Source organism: Pristiophorus japonicus, chromosome 8, assembly GCF_044704955.1.
Source record: "Pristiophorus japonicus isolate sPriJap1 chromosome 8, sPriJap1.hap1, whole genome shotgun sequence".
Classification (NCBI taxonomy): Eukaryota; Metazoa; Chordata; class Chondrichthyes; family Pristiophoridae; genus Pristiophorus; species Pristiophorus japonicus.
In genome coordinates this window covers 33,656,566-33,666,931 of record NC_091984.1, presented here as the reverse complement: position 1 = coordinate 33,666,931, position 10,366 = coordinate 33,656,566, and positions in this window count along the sequence as shown.

Sequence of the window (10,366 nt, the reverse complement as noted above, 5' to 3'; positions counted from 1 at the left end):
CTGGGCCCCGTACCCGCATCTGCCACACCTCTGCCACGATCTCTCGCCGCATCTCACCACAAACACTCGCCACTCATCCACCCCGACCTTCCCACTCCTCTGTACCTGGGCCCTGCCGATGTTCCTGCCCACGCGCCTAAACAGCGACCAGGGTTTTGATGACATCACCCAGTCGACCATCTCAAAATCATCGCATACTTGGAGTAGCTCATGCTGGAGGTCGAAGTAGTACGCAGCTCCAGCTCTTTTATAGCCCGACCTGCGGAGCTGTTCTCTCCCATCACCCCTGTGCTCGCTGGCCGACAGTGGCACCTGGTCAGGCAATGCCTCAATCTTAAAATCTCATCTTTGATTTCAAATCCTTCCATGGCATCTCCCCTCCCTATCTCTGTAGTTGCCTCCAGTGCTGCAACTCTCTGAGATCTCTGTGCTCCTCCAGAGAGCCCCGATTTTCATCGCTCCACCATTGGCGGCCTTCAGCTGCCACGGCCCTAAGCTCTGGAATTGCCTCTCTAAACCTCTCTGCCTCTTTCTCCTACTTTAAGACACTCCTTTAAATTATGCTACCATACCCCTATATGAGCATTATTGTAAAATTCCCCTGATAGCAATGGAATTATTGCTTCAGGAAGGCATGTTCCATTAGGACCCTAATGGATGTGTAGGCCACACAGTTCTTGTCCTTGGAAACTGTACTGGTGTGAGGAGCCTCAGCTGCAGCGTACTTCCTTGGCTCCCCCCGAAAGCCATCCCTGGGGTCTTCCAAACTGTTCAAATAAGGCCAGAACTATTGATTGTGGCATTATCCTATGAGCACAGGCATGGGCAGTCTTTAAAGCATTATTAGCCCCTCTAAGTACAGTGACCTTTTATTCAAATAATTCTGAATGTTTTTGAACTAATTTGAAATGCTTATCTATGTCTGGGCATTTAATGATCAGCAGGGGGAATTCATCCATACGCATCTAAAAACAAGAACAATTTAAAATTCATCACATAATGCATCATGCCTCCAAGAAAAATTAATATAAGGCAAATGTTAACCTCCTTTTAACCTTGAACATAAACATAACAATCTTGCTTTTCATTCTGTCTCTATTCTTCAAGATCAGCTTTCTCTATTATTCCTTGGACATATCTTCCAAATCTCCATGGTGACAGAATATAAAGAAAGGTTGTTGTTACTTTGTTTTAAATATAGATGCAGTGATTTTGTATTGTGTTCATGTTTTATGATTTGAATTGTTTTCTTCGGGAAGAACACCTGTTTCTTTTCATAGTATTTGTGGATCTGTAATATAGTTTCGGATTTATGTTCTACGAGGCTAGGTTTATAGTAATATGAAAATGTTACTATAAACCTAGGTTTATAGCTTACATGAAAATTAAAATTGCTATTACAGCCCATCAAGAGACTTTGTTAAAAGAAATTAAAATAATTTTTGTTTGCTTCTCAAAGTGAAAGATACACATTTTTTTATTCGTTCATGGGATGTGGGTGTCGCAGTCAAGGCCAGCATTTATTGTCCATCCCTAATTGCCGTGAGAAGGTGGTGGTGAGCTGCTTTCTTGAACCACTGCAGTCCGTGATAATGGGAATGGACTATAAACCTATGCACATAGATCAGAAAATTGGGTGTCCAACTTCGTGCAACCAATTTACAACAATCTACAGAATGGCCGATTTTCCAAACATTTTGTTGGAAAATAATGAGGCCAATTTTAATATTTAAGTTAAATACAGAATTTCACATCTTTAGCTGAGGCCTTGCCCATAGTTCAAGCTTCATCTGTGAAGACTGACTGCAGAGTAGAACAGGGACCTGGCCTGCTGAAGCAGACTTCTTATAAGGAGAACCCAACTACTTGATCAATATTTCTGGGAGTTTATTTTGTATTACACTTTTCTGTGTTTGTCTCCATGCATTAGTTGGTTTTGCTGAGTAGTTCTCTATTTTTGCATTTTGGTTGTCTTTTCCCTGATATTTCTTTGCTTAATTAAATTTTTCCTGCTTGTTGCTTGTTTTGTAATTGCACCACACCTAGGCCCCGATAATGGTGGCCGTACTGTCCACTGCCGCCTGCTCCACCGACTGCTGTTTTTCTCTCTCTCCCAGTTTCCACTTGGGCTGGAGCGGTTGGGAGGGGAGTACCGGCGGGAACCGTCCGCTGACGTCCTCTGACGGCCAAGTAGCGTAAGTGGCCTCCCGCCCACCGAGCTGCCAGATTGGTGCGGGCAGGAGTCGGCGGGAGTTGGTGCCAGCAGGGGGAAGGACCGCTGCGTGGAGGTAGGTCTATCCTGGCGGTAGGTATGAAGAATGGAAAAAAAGGTTAGTGAACGTATTTAAAACGTTTTTTTTACAGCGACTTACCTGGATGGGGTCCCCTGAAGATGTTCTGTTTTTTTTTGTTTGCTATGATTTTTATTTGCAGGTCTTCCACCCTCCCTGGGCCCGAATCCACCCTCGGCAGCAATTGGGCGGCAAGAGCCTGTGCCGCCGAAATTGAGAGCTCCCGCCCGCTGCCACCCAGATTGACGTTGTTTGGCGGCCGGGCGGTACTGCCACCTCTTTTAGTGGAATCTTCCAGGCAAAGTACCGCCCGGTCTCTCAGCGGCCGTCGGCCTTGGCTTCGACCGAGTTGGGACTCCAAGAGGTTTTTAGTTTTGTATTTTTTCACACATTTCCCTTAGATGATGAGTGTGAAGTAGTGGAAGAATTTGTAGGTTGATTAATAGTCTGACAGTCCCTGATGTGATTGTTCCTTCCATGGTCGTAACCATGGTTAGTCCTATACAGCGGGAGCGTTTTATGGGCACTCACAACCCATACAATGGGGAAGGTCATAGATGACCCAGCTGAAGGTGGTTGAGCCGAGGACACTGTCCTGAGGAATTCCTGCATGATGTCCTGGGGCTGAGATGATTGACCACCAACAACCACAACCATCTTCCTTTGTGCTAGGTATGACTGGAGAGTATTCCCCCTGATTCCCATTGACCTCAATTTTACTAGGGCTCCTTGATGCCACATTCAGTCAAATGCTGCCTTGATGTCAAGGGCAGTCACTCTCACCTCACCTCTGGAATTCAGCTCTTTTGTCCCTGTTTGGACGAAGGCTGTAATGAGGTCTGGAGCATTGGTGAGTAAATGCCACTTGATAGCATTGTTGATGACACCTTCCATCACTTTGCTAAGAGCATGTAAGGGGTGGTTTTCGGGGGGGTCGTTTTTCCCTTCTGACCTTATATGAGCGGTTTCGAATTGCTCCCACACCCTTGGTTCGAGACTCTGGAATTATGAAGGGACTGTGACAGACTTGGACAGACAATCGATTTCAAGGTAGAAAGCAGGTATTGCTTTATTGTGTTTACAAGGAAGTAAAAGGAACACCTTTAATACCACACACAGAATAGTAATACCAATACACACTGAGGGGTACAACACATTGAATAAATTGTCAACATACAACCTGTGGGGAAAGAATACAGCTTAAAATCTAAATGGGGTAAAGAGGAGAATGCAGATACATTTACACAAGTTATCCCAGCCTCCCCCTCCCAATTCCCCAAACTAACTAAGTTATAGCTCTGGGGGTTCAGGGGCTATGCTCACCAATCCCTTTTGACAGTTGCCGGTGAATCGCGGTTTCGGGGTTCGCTGCACTTGGCCTTCTAGGCGAACCATACCCCAGACAGAGGAGAGGGCTTCGGACTGCGTAGTCTTCGGTTGGGGTGAGTCCGTTGATGCGGTAAGTTGCGTTTTGGATGTATGGGGTAAGTACCCACTTTCTTTGGTTGGGAATAGTTTTAGTTAGTCCTTCTAGGTAATTTCTCACCCGTTGGTCATTCAGAAGTAGATTGTAGAGTGGAAATAAATGTTGATTCTTCGGTTTTTGCTGAGTTGGTTTCGGTTGTTCGTTTCGCTGGTTGTGGTGGTCCGGGTTGTCAGTTTGGTTGCTGACAACCTTCTGTTTCGTGGGCCTCTTGCTGTTGGCATGCTCGATCAATCCTTGATGGTTTCTTGTAGTTTTCTTCACTACTCCATTTCTTCACTCCCTACCTCCGGCTGCTTGAGTGTTCCTTTCCTTGTAAAACTGGGAATAGATATACCCCAAAAAGGCTTCTTTATCTCCCACCAAATCTGGCCCAGCTCTTTGTTTCAATTTTGCAGCCCAACTAACTGAAACTTGATTAAGTGGGTTTAACCTGGCGTTGATAGGCTTTTCTGAGTTGATGAGCTCTTGTCCATTGTGATAGTCTGGCCTGAGCCAGATATTTCTATGCCTGTTGAAAAGGTGTTGGAATATGTATGTGACATTTGGATCTTCTGGGTGGGGTGGATAATATTTCTTCCGTGGTCGATTGTTAAAATGTAAATGTCTTCTAGGGACAAGTTTCGAGGGTAAACAGTTCCCAGACAATTTGATTAGCTCCAATGTCCAAACTGGCCCTTTAGAGATTGACCCCACCCCTTTTCTCACAGACCCAACATTCACCTTTTAAAAATCCCAAATTTGATTAAAGTTCATAGTTTCTTCCATGTGCACTTGAGGATTTCAAACTTTCTGGCAGATAGTTCCAAATTAAATTCCCTTTCCTATGAGTCCAAACACTGAGGGTGGGGAGGGGGGTTTCTCCATGAATGCATCCCCTTATATCCCCTGTAGGCCTCGTCTGCCCCTTTAAACTCATTTGTGTCCCGAAGTTTTTCCTTCCATTTTAAAAGTCCAGAAAGGGATTCTTCTCCTCTGCAAGGGAAAAGTACCAGGAATCTTTGCAAAATGTTGGTAAATTCTACAAGCAGACTGATGGGGCGGTAATTGGCCAAATTGAATTTGTCCTGCTTTTGTGGACAGGACGTACCTGGGCAGTTTTCCACATTGTCAGGTGGATGCCAGAATTGTAACTGTACTGGAATAGCTTGGCTAGCGGCGCAGCTAATTCTGGAGCATTAGAACATTAGAAGGCAGAATATTATCTGAATGGCGGCAGATTAGGAAAAGGGGAGGTGCAACGAGACCTGGGTGTCATGGTACACCAGTCATTGAAAGTTGGTATGCAGGCACAGCAGGTGGTGAAGAAGGCAAATGGTATGTTGGCCTTCATAGCTAGGGGATTTGAGTACAGGGGCAGGGAGGTCTTACTGCAGTTGTACAGGGCCTTGGTGAGGCCTCACCTGGAATATTTTGCTCAGTTTTCATCTCCTAATCTGAGGAAGGGCATTCTTGCTATTGAGGGAGTGCAGCGAAGGTTCACCAGACTGATTCCCGGGACGGCAGGACTGACATATGAAGAGAGACTGGATCAACTGGGCCTGTATTCACTGGAGTTTCGAAGGATGAGAGAGGATCTCATAGAAACATATAAAATTCTGATGGGACTGGACAGGTTAGATGCAGGAAGAATGTTCCTGATGTTGGGGAAGTCCAGAACCAGGGGACATAGTCTAAGGATAAGGGGTAAGCCATTTAGGACTGAGATGAGGAGAAACCTCTTCACTCAGAAAGTTGTTAACCTGTGGAATTCTCTGCCGTAGAGAGTTGTTGATTCCAGTTCATTGGATATATTCAAGAGAGAGTTAGATATGGCCCTTATGGCTAAAGGGATCAAGGGGTATGGAGAGAAAGCAGGAATGGGGTACTGAGGTGAACGATTAGCCATGATCTTATTGAATGGTGGTGCAGGCTCGAAGGGCCGAATGGCCTACTCCTGCACCTATTTTCTATGTTTCTATGTTTCTATGTTTCAGCATGACACCCGGGATTGTTCTCAGGGCCCATAGCCTTTACTGTATCCAGTGTTTCTTAATATCACTTTTCTTAATATCACTTCGAGTGAAGAATTAGCTGAAAACTATCTTTTGTGATGGTAGGGACCTCAGAAGGAGGCTGAAATAAATCTTCCACTCGGCACGTCTGGCTGAAGATGGTTGTGAACGTTTCAGCCTGGTGTTTTGAGGTCCATATTTCTGTGTCATACTGCCCAGCCTGAACACTGGCATCTCTTGGATTTGTTTCACTTTGGGGTTAAAACTTCCATTCAAAGCCACCTCAAGTTCTCAAGAGGATCTCTGATCCTCTGTGTTAATCTGATCAAAAGACTGATTTTCTCTCTGTCATGAGCAACAGGTCCCACCACTATTCTACTTGCTGGGGTAAAAAGAAGATTTCTCTTCTTCAAGGTGTACTCCCTGATATCAGGAATCGATACCCGTCCATATAGCGACCACAGAATCACTCAGACGAAACCTTGGTTCAACCGGTTTTTATTCAAGCATGCAGTGGGAGAGTTCCCATCTAAGCACAGAGGTTTCTACATCGACAGTTAAACATTTTCTGAGGTGTGCGACCCTCCTACAGATTGGCCTACTGCTTAACAGCAAAGTTACATTGATTCGTTGACCCTTATCAGACTGGCTCTGAGTGGTTCCCCCAACCATTCCACCTCCCATCACTTGTCAATCTTATGGGATGTGTTTGGTCAGTGGTGTCAACTTTGCCTCAGTTCCTCATGACGTTTTGATTAGCCTTGTTTCCCAGGGTTGTGTCACCTTATCCCTCTCCCAAGAACTCTTGTCAAAACTACCAGTCAGTTCTATAATCTATGTTCCCCAAACAGCTTACTCTACTGTCCTTGGCAAGTATTGTTCTGTACTGAATCTTCTATCAGTCTGTGCTAGGGTTCATTGCATTTATCAGCAAGCTTTGCTTTTTAGCTGTTCTCCATTTTAAAACCCATTTTTAAGTGAGTTTTATAAGCGAGCTTTACATGCATATAAGCAAAAGTCTATTTCCACTTTGGTGACAGTGGTTTATCTCCTTACAATACTCTGCCCCCTTACACTACTCCAGAAACCACAGCTGTTTAATCCAAGGACACTAATCCCATCTACAAAGTAATGACTCCCAAAATGATGGGCAAATTAGGTAAAACTGCATGTAAATGTCATTCTTTTTCCAGCTTACTTTGGTCCCTCCTAACTTACTCCCATTTGATCCATGATTTTCTTCTTCTTAAAGTGTCAGCTGTGGCTCAGTTGGTCGTACTCTGGCCTTGGAGTCAGATGATTGTGGGTTCAAATCCTACTCTAGAGATTTGAGCACAAAAATTCAAGACTGACACTGCAGTGCAGTACTGAGGGAATGCTGCACTGTTGGAGGTGCTGCTTTTTGCATGAGACATTAAACCGAGGTCCCGTCTGCTCTCTCAGGTGGATGGAAAAGATTCTATGGCACTATTTTGAAGAAGAGCAAGGGAGCTAACCGTGGTGTCCTGACCAATATTCATCCTTCAACCAACATCACTAAAACAGATTATTTGGTCATTATCACATTGCTGTTTGTGGGAGCTTGCTGTGTGTAAATTGGCTGCCGTGTCTCCTTCATTACAAGAGCGACTATACTTCAAAAAAAGTACTTTATTGGTTGTAAAGCACTTTGGGGAATTCTGTGGTTGTGAAAGGTGCTATATAAATGAATGTCTTTCTTTTTCTTTTTTCCTGTCTGAGTTCACTCTCTGCTCCTCGTCCTCTGATATTATTATATTTCACAATTCCTCTTCGCCACTCTACAAGTGCTTTATGATTTGTGTTGTATATGCAGACTATGGATGTACTCTCTGTGTAGTCACTGTGTGATTGCACAAGATGTTGACTTGTTTACCTGATGTACTACCAATAAGGTTTACACTGTGTGTATACATGCTGGCACCACTAGAGGGTGCAACTGGTGGAGTCCGGGGGTTTCCTGCCCTGGTGGCAGGGCTCAGTATAAAAGGCTGCACACCGTGCTTGTGCCTCACTCTGGAGTTTGAAATAAAGGACCAAGGTCACTACAGTTTGACTCGTGAAGTCATTCATAAGTACTTCACAGACATAATTTGATTTGCCATTAATTTTTATTTTATATAGACTGCTTTCTATCCTGTTGCAATAAACAGCAATAAATTAAACAGAGTTAGGGTTCAACAAGCTTTGATTTTATTATGTTTTCCTTCTTCGTGTGCTGCAGTTTGAGTTGAGACCTCAAATTTCATTACTTTTCTTCAGTGTTTGCTTTAGCTGGTGAGAAAAATATAATGAAATTTGGGAGGAGCCTAAAGGATGGGAGGGGGAGGGAGTGGGTGAATTTAGGACTTTGACTAGCCTGGAAACAGAGAGCAGGAAGGATGCGAGGGAGTGGAGCTGAATGGGATGAGGCGGGGAGAAAGTAAACAATGCAAAGTGAGCACAAAATCTTCAGAAACAAAACAACAAAATCCTGCTCACACTCAGCAAGCCAGTCGGTATCTGTGGAGAGAACGGACAAGTTAACATGTCAGGTGCGGTGTAATCGTGTAATTGGAACTGGCATCAACATTTTAAGTTCTTTTGAAGGGTCTACCCCTCTGCTCTCTCCATAGATACTGACTGTCCTGCTGAGAGTTTCCAACATTTTCTGTTATTGTTTCACATTTCCAGCATCTACATTTCCTTTTTGTTTTATGCCTGTTTTTTGTGCGTTTTTGTGAAATGAATTCTAGGGATCTGGTTGGTCACTAGTGACCCCATGACTCGATAATATCACATGGTTAGCAGGGATCACTGGGGAACGTTTTTGTCACACTGCAATCCTATATTTACATATCATCGTGTTCTTAGAGTCACAAAACATTTAATAATACTGATAGATGTAGCTAGGCATCCCATTGTGGGGCAAACTTAAAGTATTTGAATTTGTTGGATACACATTTAGGGCTACGGTAGCATGGTGGTTATATTACTGGACTAGCAGTCCAGAGGCCTGGACTAATGATCCAGAGATATGAGTTCAAATCCCACCACGGCAGCTGGAGAATTTAAATTCAGTTAATCAAATAAGTCTGGAATGAAAAGCTATTATCAGTAATGTTGACCATGAAACTACTGGAAAAGCTCACCTTTAGGGAAGGAAATCTGCTGTCCTTACTCTCTGACCTATATGTGACTCTGGCCTTCTACAAGAAAGTTCCAGAAGACAGCTCACCACCTCCTTCTCAAGGGCAATTTGGGATGGGCAATAAATCCTGGCCTTGCTGTGAATAAAAACATTATTTCAGAGAGCTTGGAAGCTGTATCCATACCTCTAACCCAGCAAGTGATTTTATTACGAGGAACTAATAAAATCTTTTGCATTGTCATCACTCATTCCTGGGTACCTCCTGTGGCCTTGAGGGAGAACTTGATGCTTTATTAGGTCATCTAATCTTACAGAATCTGTCTTGTTTCTCACAATGGTGAACATGTCTCTTTGGCCTGTGGTATATTTTCAAAAGTGAAAAAGGTTACTCTTGATAGTTTCAGCAACAGACAATTCAATTTTCTTATAATTGAGTTTTCCTTTCTGAACTCTTCATGCTTTTTCCACATATGTCCAAAACTGCCGCAAGTTTTTTTTTAAAGTCTGCTTTAAAAAAAAATCAGGGTGACATAACAGGATGAATTTGAAGATACTTAGAACTGGTGTTTGCTGAGAATTCAGAAATACTTGGATAAATACACATAGGCTGCAAACTTCCGCAGGGAGTCTGCTGATCTCGATGAAAAACTCACCAGTAAACAGAAGGGACTCTGCTGCATTGGATCACTGCCATTTCCAGGATTTTACGGCCTGCCTTGTAAGGGGCAGAACCCAGCATCGTACTGAAGGTCAGTCCGCCCAGTGAGATGAAGCGTACTGGCTTCAAGAGTGGTGGAGATGAGCCCCATTGAAAAGGTTCAGGCCAGAGAATCAGTCTGGACCGCCGAAGAATGAGATTTATTTGTAATTTTTTAATTGTAAAGGGAGAGAGCTGGTATGTTTGGTGAGGAGACCGAGGCAATACACCCGATGGCGGGCAGACACCAGATTTTCTGGTTTCACAGAATTGGCACTGTCCCACAGTACAGCAGTTATCATGGGTGACTTTAATCTACATATAGATTGGGCTAAACGAATTGGTACGGTGGAGGAGGATTTCCTGGCGTGTATAAGGGATGGTTTTCGAGACCAATATGTCGAGGAACAAACTAGAGAGCTGGCCATCCTAGACTGGGTGATGTGAAATGAGAGAGGATTAATTAGCAATCTTGTTGTGCGAGGCCCTTTGGGGAAGAGTGACCATAATATGGTAGAATTCTTCATTAAGATGGAGTGTGACACAGTTAATTCAGAGACTAGAGTCCTGAACTTAAAGAAAGGTAACTTCAACGGTATGAGATGTGAATTGGCTAGGATAGACTGGCGAATGATACTTAAAGGGTTGATGGTGGATAGGCAATGGCAGACATTTAAAGATCACATGGATGAACTTCAACAATTGTACATCCCTGTCGGGCCTAAAAATAAAACGGTGAAGGTAGCTCAACCG